General features: G+C 46.4%; 1 long non-coding RNA gene across 1 annotated transcript; it reads right to left on the bottom strand.

Annotated features, from left to right (window-relative positions):
* Nucleotides 1-589: 589 nt before the first annotated feature.
* On the bottom strand, nt 590-9,371 carry LOC134420477 (uncharacterized). The gene is made up of 3 exons (XR_010028364.1): nt 9,181-9,371; nt 6,380-6,517; nt 590-710 (listed from the first exon to the last, which is right to left on the bottom strand). It is a non-coding gene; the product is annotated as an uncharacterized LOC134420477 (long non-coding RNA).
* Nucleotides 9,372-11,981: the final 2,610 nt, after the last annotated feature.

Here is an 11,981-nt window from a genome sequence, read left to right as displayed (position 1 = left end):
CTTCCCTCTTTCTGTTTTACAACAAAGACAAAACTGAAAGAATTTTGTAAGAATTTCTAAAAGCATCTAAACAAACATGAGACAATTAACAATACAACAACAACTAGAAAAATTAAATGTCCTGTTTTAGATAGACATCATCCAACCCTTTAGTCCCTTGGATTGGAAGAGTTCATTGACCCAGTCTTTGTTTTCCACTTGAAGCTTCTTGAACTCTTCATTCAGTACTTGAATGCTCTTGTGGATTGACTCTCTGTGGCTGGAAAGGTTCATGCAACACATGCCCTCAGAGTCTACACAGCCATGCCCATGTGCCCAGAGTTAAAACTCTATCGCTGTTCTGCAAGGTGGCATGTTTGATGGTCTCTATGTCTGAGAGCAGGCCGCTCAGTGTGAGGGTGTAGCATTGGTTTGCTTACTTAACAGGCACCCAGGATGGTCTGATTGTCCTAGAGCTTTAGCTGCACCCACCCAAGGTAGTCCAAATTGGGGGTGCTACCATCCAATTCCTGGATTAAATCTTGCAAAGCCATCTCTTTGATATCATCCAATACTTCTGTGAGGATACCTGCTGCTTGATCATCTGGTAGGCTGTGTTGTCCTTCTCCAGCTAGATGGTTGATTGTCAATTCCGCCCTTGCCTCATTATTAGCATACTCATTGCTATTAGCATAATAAACACTTCCATCCCTCTTCCCACAGGGTGTATTCTGTAAATGACAACAACCTAATATATTTTAAGTCATAGGTCCCAGAATTTTGAAGCACCCTCGGGGTTCATGTCGGTGACCTGAGCCATACGTGCTGCCGGAAGCCTGGAAAGCTGCAAGAGCGCTCACGAAAGAGGTATGAAAAGGCAAGCAGCATATAAGTTATCCACCGCGCATCTAGAATGGCGAGGGATAAAGGGGATAGATTTGTTATTAGCCTACGGATACGCTGAAGAAACTTTCCTTAACCCACATGAACTCTCGGAATGGAGAAAATCTGGGGATATACTGTGGGAAGCAGTGTTAGAAGATGATAAGTCAGCAAAGAAACCGAGCAAGCCATGGTGGGTGATATACAATACACTTCAGCATGTCTCTGAGTGCACAGCAGCAGCTGCGGCTCAGGATGCCTGCGAGGCTGTGCTGCTCCGAACTTGGCATGGGCGCTCCGCCATGGGGAGCAGCCGCGGCGAGCGGCCACCTGAAATGCTGCGCTGTAGCAGGGGCAGCGGCGGCAGCCGTGGGGGTTTCACCCCCTCCGACACAAGCGCCGCGGGGCCGGAGCGCTTCTTCCAGCGGGAGCGCTCTCCCTCCGCCCCGCAGCCGGCAAAAGCTTCAGTGTGAGACCTAACAGCTTAATAAATGTGACTCTTGTCAACAAAAGAAAGATTTCTACTACAATTAAGAAGCCAGTGATAATAAACAAAGGACACCAAGGACCATTACGGTCAAGACGTTTTTCACCTAACTCAAAAGGACTTTTTCTTTTTCCTAGCAGAGACTGTGAAAGAGACTTTAAATATCAGAAGCCCAACTAACTCAGTCAGTAGAACATTAAACTCTGAAATTATATTTTGAAAAAATTTAAAAATGTTAAAAATGTGTTAAAGTGGTTGTAGAAGTAAGATGTAATGAGTGTGGTTTTTGTATTTTTTAAGCTTTGTTTAGATGTGATAAAAGTAACAGCAAGCACTGAATTTAAAAGAATTTTTCCACAGGTATACCTTGAACAAACTTCTTATGTTTAAGTGCATTCAAGTATAAAAATGCTGCAGCAAATACGTGAAGAAACTTGTTTAATTTAGTAGTTTAGAATCAGGCCTGTAGGTAAGTTATAGTAAATGCTATATTTTATTTCTATAGTAAGTATTATCCGTTGCTAAGTAGTTTAAGTTAAATTATCTATTAAGTGCCATTAAATGTTAAATACTGTTAAGGTTTAGTTTTGTTAAGTTTATCTCCTGTTGAGTTTAAGTGTTATTAAGTTTAAGTAAAGCTAGATTCGGTTTAAATTATATTAGGTTTAAGTTATGTAGAATTTAAAGTCAGTTAATTTTGTTAAAGTTTTGTTAGATTTAAGTGATTTTACATGTAAGTTCTGTTGATTTAAAAATCTGTTAAGTTTAAGTAAAGATAAGTTTAAGTAATGTTAACTTCTATTAAGTTTAAATATTTTAAGTTTAAGTATTTTAAATCTAGGTACTATTAAGTTTAAGTGATGTTAGATAGATTTATCCTTTTATGATAGGCGTTTATTTTTATGACTTGTGTGCGAAGTTTTGTTGTGAACATCAGAGAAACTCTAGTTAAAAAAGGACAATCAGAAGCATTTGTAAGTAGAGCCATTCCTGTTTGAAGTATATCTGCTGTTTGAGAATAGAAAGCAAACTGACCAGACAATTGACATGGGTGAAACCTGCACACATGTTACTCCTTTAGCTTATTTTTGTAGGTTGTATTAGCACACCTGAGTTTGGTTTGAGCCTTGTAGCACATAGAATTCTTTTTGTATCTGGTATATAGCATATCCTATAAAAAGTGACAGCCTTTTTGGTTTGTTTCCCTGGCTTAGATCCCTTATAAGAGAGAAACCTTGCTAGCTGAGAATACTGTTTGAAATACTGTTTAGTTGTTAGAATTGCCTGGTTTTGTGTTGCAAAGAGTGTGACACAGTTAGCCCATAGAATTTTGCTTTTCATAAAAAATAAAAACAGGGGATGTGTTGGGAAATTTAGGAGACTAGAGAATGGAAAAGTACAAAGCCGTGGCTACTTTCAAGTCCTGCACCTGTGAGATAGAGTGTCCTTGGGCCTAGCTGTAGTAGGATAACAAATAGTGAAAGAGACATGAGAAAAGAGAGATGTAACCCCTAAGGAATGAGGAAGAGTTCATGGAATAGTTTAACCAATAGATTGCTTGGCTTACATAATATTCATAAGCTTATTATTTGCTGTATAAGTGTTTGATGCTGTGATAAATAGGTATGATTTGTGCTGATAAAAATTGAAACAGTAATTAATATTGATACAGTAATTAATATTTGAGAATAATAAAATAGTTAATAGCTAAAAATTGTTATGCCAAAGAAGAGAGGGAAAGAGGGGCTCCACCCACCCCCTCCTTCCTAGCAGATGTTCACAAGGACAGGAGGAAAGAAGCTGAAGATGCAGTTGCTAAAAATGACCAAGAACCTGGTTGGGTCCAAGAAAATGCTAATTATAAGGGACTTATTGCTTTGATATGTAGATGCACTGATACGTTAGTCTTGGCTTACATTGTACTGGCTTGGTGCGCATGTGTAACCCAAAGGTGAATTAAAGGACAACAAAGAAGACTACAGGGCCTTTATCAGTGACGACCCTCAAAGACTTGTGCGACCACCAAACCGAGTGGTGGCGCATGCGTGATAAAGGTGGTAATGAAGGCGGAGACAGAAAAGTGACAAACCGAAAATAGGAGGAGATGGCGTTTGCACATGGCATATAAGGGGTGACTTTCACCTGGCAAGCTTGTATGTGAAGTGGCAAGGGTCATTGAACCCTGCCCTCCGTACCCCGTGGTTGTTTTTGCTTATGCGCTATTATTTGAACCAAATTATCCTTTGTTTATATATTTTCTAAACTATTTAATTAAAATTGTTACTACTTTTAATACTATTTGGCCTTTTTATGATGGGATAATTGGGCAAACATAACAATGCTTTCTTTAATAAATTGGACTTGTGATGAACCACCTGGTGTCCTGGTCCCCTTCCTACGACATGGGCCCTGCCAAGCTGTCCCTGCCTCACGCTGGCCTCGCTTCCCCTGGCTCATGTGCCAGGCCTGAAGGAGCTGCCCTGTGCTCCAGCCTGCCAAGCAGCCTGGCTCCCTGCCCCGGTGCCCAGAGTGCTGCACACACTGCTGGCCTTTGCCAGGAGGTGCAGGGCAGCTGGCAGAAGAGGAGGAATCCTCATCCAGCCCAGCGGCCCGCGGCTGCCCTTGGCCTTTCTCTGCTCCTGGGCACACTCCAGACAGCCATGGCCTCCAGGCCGGGCTGTGCCCAGCACGGCTGCGCTTCCCCTCGGCAGCAGCCAGCTGCCACCTGGGCTCTGAGGGCGGAGGATTCACCCGCTCCCAGCAAGAGGCACCCAGGTCTCGGCTGCTGCCTCTTGCAGCTCCAAGGGCCTCCTTCCAGCCTGCCTCTGCCGGGGCTCAGGCTGCTCCAGCCTCTGCCGGGGCTCTGCTGGGGCTCCAGCCCGGGCAAGGCCGGGCCCGCTCTCACCTCACAGGCGCTGACAGCTCTGCACCACAGGAGACCTTCCCGAGCACCCTCTCTGATCTTTCTGCTTTCTCACTTGAGCAAGGCTCTCCTCCAGCCAAAGAGATTATTGCATTTAGGGATCCAAATCCAAGTGGCAGGAGCCCAAATGCTCTCCAGTCACAGCTGAAGGCCTGCATCTGCACAGGGTGTTTGGGCTGCCTCATTCTTCTTTTGGTTTTGCCTTCAAATGCCATTGCCCTTTCTGCCTCAAACAGAAGTACTAAAGCTGGCCAAAAACAGACCAGTGGGCCATATTCCAAAGGCAGTGTGGTCTGGAGAGGATGAATGAAGAACATCCTTCCCCACTTTCACACCATGCCAAAGACACTGTGTCACCTTTAAGAAACAACAGACAATTCAGAAGGAATTTTTGAGCTTATTCGCAGAGTGAGAAGGAAGGGAATCTTCAAGGTGAGGTGTGGTTTTAGAAACTTTATTCATTTCCAATCCTACTCTGCAGTCCTATTAGACAATCCTACTCTAACTCTAACTCTAACCCTAACCCTAACCCAACCCTAACCTGAACCCTAATCCTAATCCCAATCCCAATCCTAATCCTAATCCTAATCCTAATCCTAATCCTAATCCTAATCCTAATCCTAATCCTAACCTACAATCCTAGTCTAAACTGGTTGAGGAATAAATGGTCCTGATGTGATTGTCACGTTCTTGTCTCCCTCCTCTTCTTCACTGAAACAATCAGCGGCACCAGGCTGGACGCAGGCTCAGCAAATGTTACAAATGGATGCTGCCCAAAGGGAAAAAAAACAAATCAACAAAAAACAATGGACCATGACTTTCCAAGCTCAGTGCTTCACAGGATTCCTCTGGCTCCTAGAAGGATACAGGAAGAGGACCAATGGGACCATCTACACCTCCAACTTTATGTGCAGGACTTTGCCATCACAGGCAAACCTGGCCCAGAATCCCACTCATCCATTTATCCAGGTGTCCTCAACTTGCTGAGATTTTTGCCCTGCCAGTGCTCTAGAAATGGTGCTTTCTGTCCTTGGAGTTTCAACTTTTCAGGAAACTCCAAAGCCTCACACTGGTCCCTCTCTTTGAAAGACAGGCACTGTGCTGATTTCCACAGGGAGACAGAGCAGTGTCTACCGTTCCATGCCCTGCCCCTCGTGTGCTGGATGGCACCTTCCTTCCCAGCAGGGCCAGCCCAGTGGCACTGGGCCCTGCAGTTCCCTCTCTGCCACACAGCCTGGCAGTAACCCTGGCACAGTTCCCGTCTGCTTGAGCGTGCCAGGCAGCAGATGGGGCTGGGACAAGTCCCTCCCAGCTGTCCCTGTTTGCGTGGCAGAAACCTCTGAGGGTGGGCTGGGGGGCACCAACCAGGGCCCCTCAGAGGCTCACAGTGAGCCCCCCACAGCCCCTCCTGCCCACAGCCAAATCTCTGACCCCTAGGCTGGGACTGGCTTCCTTGGGTTCCTCCACCACCATTTCATGTCTCTGTACCCTGCATTGCTCTACTTCAATTCTTTTGCCATTAGATAAAACTGAACACCCCACCAAATTACAAAAGAGGGTGACAGAAACAGCCAGAGGACCTCTCTGACTCAGGAAATGCAGAGGGAGCTGGAGTTATTCAGTTTTGTGAAGAACAGGCCCCAGGGAGACTTTATTGCCACTTTCCAAGACTTCAGAGTGGCTTTGAAGAAAGTGGGCGACATCTTTTTTAACAGGGCCAGTTACAAAAGGATGGGGGTGAATATTTTTTAACACAAATAGGATCTAATCAGAACCTGTTTACTCCGAGCATGGTGTGACCCTGGCACAGCTTGCCCCAAGAGCTTGTAGGAGCCCAATCCCTGCAACCATTCCAGCTCCGGTGGCAAAGGGCTCTGAGCAACCTGATCTCTTTAAAGATGCCCCTGCTCATTGCAGGACACTTGCACCAGAGGACCTTTACAGGACCCTGCCAGCCCAGCCCAGTCTAGGATTCCTCACCATTTTCATTTGAAGAGCAGCAAGAGTGGAGGTGAGGAGGAAGGGGGCTCATCTGCTGCCTTGGACTTGAGTGGAGGAGGAGCCCATCCCTCAGAGCCTGTTTCACCTGCAGCCCCTTCACATTTTACCTGCAGGAGCTCCTTGGCAGACCAGCGCCGCGCCTCGTCTCTCTGCAGGCAGCAGCTCAGGAAGTCACGCAGGCAGGATGAAAATAGGTTGGGCTGCTTCAGCTTTTGTCTTCCTCCTGTGGCTATCAGGAGTTGGGGCTGGGGAAAAAGGAGACACCAGGCTCCACCTGCTTCTTTCCCATCTGCCACTGCTCTCCCAGATCCCATTGATTAAGCTCCACTCTGCAGTGGCAGTTTCTGCCCTGGCAGAGACCCAGAGATGACTTTTCTTTACCAACCAAAACCCCAAACCCCGATGCAGCCACAGCCTCTCCAACATCCCACAGATCTTGCTTTGGCAGCTGATTTCGTTGACTGACCTAGTTAGTGGGAACTACATCAGCACAAGCACATTTCCTTCCCTGAGGATTCATACCAACTTGAGAGGCTTTTTGGAAGAAGGACTTTGCTATACTAACTCTACTGTATCCAGGGGTTAGTATATGAAAAGTGTTTCTTTTGTCCCTTAAGCACAGCTGCCATAAAACAAAATGAATCAAGCTCTTTGCTTTGTTCTTGAAAACAATGGGAATTGGAAGGAAAGAAAGGAAATCCACCAGATGTTCCTCAGGTAAGGAGACAAACATTGGGAATCTCATCTTCAACACAGACACATTAAGATCCATGCACAAATGTACTGGCATGAAAACGCCTGCTTGGACACACAGGAGCCACCTGCAGCTCTGTCTCTCAGCAGTCTGAAAATTTCTGCTTTCCTTACATGGAAAAGAAAAACCTTTCATGGTCAAATCAAAAGGAGAGGTTCCATCCCTACGGTCACCCTCTGCTCAATTGGCTACTCAAGTCAATGCTAGGCCCATCCCAGAAAGTGCCAGGAAACAAATGGGAGGTTCTGGCAGGCTCTCCACATCACCAGGCTCTGGCTTGGTGATGGACAGAATGTGGCTTGGGCTAGGAGAGAAACACGGTAACTGAGTGTTTCAGCAGCACTGCACAAGAAGCAGAAGAGACTCTGTGGCCTTTACACCCTCATGCCCAGGTTTCAGGCACATTTCCCAGTGAGAAGAAACTGCACAGGGGTTTAAGTTCTTCTCTAAAAACCAGTGCCTTAGCAATTTTCTCGTGTTTGGGCTTCTTTTCTTCATTTCTGGAAATGTAACACCACTTCTGAGAGGCTTGCCTTGTGGTTTGAAGGGCATCTTCGCAGCCAGATAAGTGGGAACAACTTGAAACCCAAAGCAAATGTTGCCTGAGAAGAGCTGGGGAGTGTTTGCCTGTGGTGAGGCTTGAGCTGTCTGGCAATCCCCTTCCATGATGTGCACAAACATCCAGCTGCTCCCCAGAACTCAGTCCCTCTGGGCACGCAGGCCTCTGGAAACACCTGACAATTCCAGCCTTTCTCCTGCTCAAGAGCATCTAACCTAAGCTGAGCTCCAGTTTCTTCTGTAAGGCCAAGGATGCTCACTTCCATGCAGCTGACAGTGTCCATGGAGCTCAGCAGGTCTTTCTGATACTCCTCAGGCCAAGGAATTACAGTGTAGATTGGCAAGACATCAGCTGATCATTATCCAGTGTGGTTCATGTGGAACCAAGCTCTAACACGCTAACAAGTCAGAGGGAGAGAGCTCATTCTGCTTTTGCAAGATGGTATTTAGAAACATAAGACACCGACTTGGAGCTATTCAAACCTCAACTTGCAGACTCCATCTCAAATAGACAAAAATAAAAATGGCAAGAGGCCTTGGAGTCTCCATAAAAATGCCCACCACTGTCATGATAACTCTGTGCTCGTGACGCTGAAATAGATGGTGACCAAAGAGACTTTGCTATTATCCTCTTTAACCCAAAGGAGAATTTCAAAGCCAGAAATGGCAATGTACTCCCCTTGTGTACAAATAATTGATGCGGCTTTCTGTCCCTTTCCCACATCACCAGAGGTGACAAAGAGGGTTTTATCCTGACTCTCAGCTGAGCTCAGCCACTGGCCATGGTGGGGAGCTGGAGCCCTCCCTGTCATTAGAACTGTGCAGGCCAGGGATGGCCCTCCTCCTGTGGTAAAGAAACACAGCACCGGTGTCAACTGCCCACGGTGGATCCCTGCCCAGGCACCTGCCTGCAAGCTCATCAACTTGTTAAAGTACCAAGAAACAGCCAAGGGTTTGGCAAACAATTCTAACTGCAGTCGGAGAAAAACACATCCTACACTTATCCAGGCCACCCACACACATGACTGAACAATGTACAGATGACTTGAAAGCCTGAAAGTTTCAACGACCACAGGATTTGGAAAAGATGCTACAGAGTGGAAGAGAAGAGCTGCGTTTAAAAAATGAAAAAGCAAGCAGAACTGCTTGGGCATTGCTTTGGTAGTAGGTTTTTTTCTCTTTTCCTTTTTTGTTTAGTTTTCTTTTTCCTTTTTTCCTATGTTTTCTATGAAATTTAAACTGGAAAGGTCTAACCTCTATTTCTCAGGATATTTGTCACATGTCTACCCTGTCCACTGAAAAATTCTTGTCCTTCAGAAACAGACTTCCAACATTGTTCAAAAAACAAGTGGGAAATGTCAGGCATGGCTGGAGGCCAAAATGGCAGGTTTCTGAACTGGTTAGGTTTCTGAACTGCCACTTCCCTTTCTGATACAACCAAAGCTACAGCAGATGCTGATGTGTTGCAGGGGAATTTTTAGAAGGAGACCGTGGTGGAAGTGGTGCCAGCAGATGGCAATGGGATTTTGTCCAATGGCACACAGAACATGGGACAGGTGAGAAAGACAGTGGGATCAGTGAGTATTTGCACCTTACCAAGACAGGAGTTGCATTCCAGGAAGGAACTTCTCGTTCCACCATTTCGATACCCACGATTCCCAAAGACCATATGTCCACTTTGGGGCCACATGGTTGACCTGTCACCACTTCAGGCGCCAGCCACCCAGCAGCGCCGGCCACGGAGCTCCGTCTGCCCTGCTCAGGGCTGAGCTGAGCAAAGAGGCCAAAGTCAGCTGTGGAGAAAACAACAAACCATGAAAGCCAGCTCCAGTTAGGAAACCAAGCAAAAGAATTCCCCACTCTCAGGCTAAGAATGTGCTGTTGAATCTCCTGGAGAACTGTTCATGCTGGATTTTCTTGGGGCTTTAGCCAAGGGAGTATGGAATTGGCCACTTCCAAAAAATCCCAGGTTTCTTAACGCTGCTCACAGCAGTGGACTTCATTCCCCTGAAGCTTTAGATTGTAGCTCCCTCTGTCTGGAAGGGACACACACAGAGCAAGGCCACTCTTGACTGCTTGTGGTTCCTTATACCTCTGTGCACATTGCAACTGTGCCCTCAGCTCGCAGCAGGGGTCCCTGCACTGCCACCAGCACCATTTTTGGGGAGCTGGCAGCCACTCCAAGCAGCCCCACACCCACATCCCTGGAATGCTGCACCTGACCAAGAATATACTGACCCAGCTTGACAGAGCCATCAGTTCTGAGAAGGATGTTGCTACTCTTCACATCTTGGTGGATGATGTGGTTTGAATGAAGAAAATCCAGTCCTTGCAGGCACTGAGAGAGAAAACAGAAAGAGGATGGCAAAAATGAGTGCTGTGATTTCATCACACAAGAAAGGAAACAAAGAATCTAAAAGATTCCCTCTCCAGGGGAATGGGGAGTAATGGCAGAACAGTAATGGCCACTGAGAGGAAGAGCTTGCTGCTCCAACACTTGCAGAGCAGGACCTTTCTGAGGAAAGGCATGTCAGCTTTTGAAAGAGCAACAGCACCTGCTGGTGTAGGCTGTCCCCTGCAAACCAGCCAGGGTGACTCCTGCTGCAGTGGACGTGCTTTTTCCATGCAGAGGACAAAGGAGGGGTTTGGAAAGGAAAAGTCCCTCCCTTTGGTGTTTAGTGGATCACTTTTGGGTGGGAGGCTGCATGGAAAAGATTTTCTTGCTGGCCTCAGCACAGGTGTGTAAGTATCACACCAGTCACCTCCCGGAAGCAAAGAGCATTTTGGCTGCACTTCTATCCTTTTCAGCTGAGGACCGTGAGAAATGAGTCTTTTTGCTTTGCTGGTCATTTCATATCCTGCCACCAGCTCCTTTGCTTTTACTGGCAAGGAATGCAGTGAAGACAGACTCCAGGCAAATGTTTAGAGAGGCAAGGTGGAGAACAGCAAATACAAATACAAGAGACAGAGCAAGAATACAACAGCAGGAGATAAGAGTACTGGCACTGAGTACAGGGAGTGGCAGGGGCACTGGCAGGCCTTTCAGTTGAGATGCTTTTACTTGCCCATAGAATAGCAGCAACACAGAAACAAAGCTTGGCACAGGACATCACTTCAGCTCTGAGCCCCCGTTTCCCAGACAATCCTGCCCAAGCCCCTGGAAACACAGATGGGATTGCGGACCTCCCGACTGATGGCTGCCATCTCATCTTCCGACAGGTAGGTCTGGCTGATGACATTGCTCAGAGTGCCTCCATCCATGTACTCCATAACCAGGGACAGTTCCTCACCCACAAGGTAGCTGAAAGAAGGAAACAAGGGCATGGAGATGAATGTTCATGGCTAGGTTGCTGTTTGGAAAAGAAGGGTTGATTCTTCTTTTCAGGTCCCTTTGAGACAAAGACAAAAAAAAGGAATGGACATTCCCTCTTGGCTGTGCATTGTTTGCCATCTGTGCAGTCTCAAGGAGAAAGACACAGCTGCAAAAAAGGAGATGTCTTAGATGGGCAGCAAGCAAAATGTGCAGTTTAGAAACAGCCCAGGTAAAAAACCTGTCATGCATGGTGTTTCTGGAAAAAAGCACCTAGCCTTCCTGGCATGCATAGCAATGAAAACCAGTGGCAACAATCCAAGGGAAATCCTTGTTAGTGTACCTGGACATAAGAAGACACTTGAAAAAAATCAAGATCTAAAACAAAGTGGTGGCTGTGAATATAGAGATCATTGATTTAGTAAGACACAAATCATCCGGGTTTTTGAACAATTTTCAAATACCATGTGCCAGCGAAGACTGATGCAGACAAAATGCAATCCCTTCCCATCCACTGGAGATGAAAAGAGCAATAATAGTTAGCCAATAATTACAGCTCTATTTTCTGCCAGTGACCAAAGTGGGATTTTACCTTGCATGTTTGCAATATGTAAACAAACATTCATGGGACAAAAGCACAACTCACCTGTCTAAACAGTTAACCAGGTTGGGATTTCTATTCACCTTCATGACCATGAGTTCATTGACTTTTAGTTCCTCCTTGCTCAGTCCTTGAAGCTGTATTTTCTTGATGGCTACCTAAAATGACATTGAAAATCAGTAACATGAGAGGTTGGTGGCACGAGACCACAAGGCACGTGGAGCGAGTGATTTTGCAATGACACAGCTGGGGGACACCCGACAGCCCGGAGATGAGGCGGGGACAGGACCCCCTGACCCTGACAGGGGTGTCCTGGGGTGACTTCATGGTGCTCGTACCCCCATCGGTCTGTTTAGCCCAGAAATGAGTTCTGCACCTTTAAGGCTGGTTCTGAGAGCGAAGGGGAGGAAGAAGAAGCTGCAGTTTGTTTTCAGAAACTGCACTCACTCCTCTACATTCCATTTGCTGGATGGAGAGACAGCAGGA

Source organism: Melospiza melodia, chromosome 7, assembly GCF_035770615.1.
Source record: "Melospiza melodia melodia isolate bMelMel2 chromosome 7, bMelMel2.pri, whole genome shotgun sequence".
Lineage (NCBI taxonomy): Eukaryota > Metazoa > Chordata > Aves > Passeriformes > Passerellidae > Melospiza > Melospiza melodia.
This window is presented reverse-complemented; position numbering and strand designations above follow the sequence as displayed.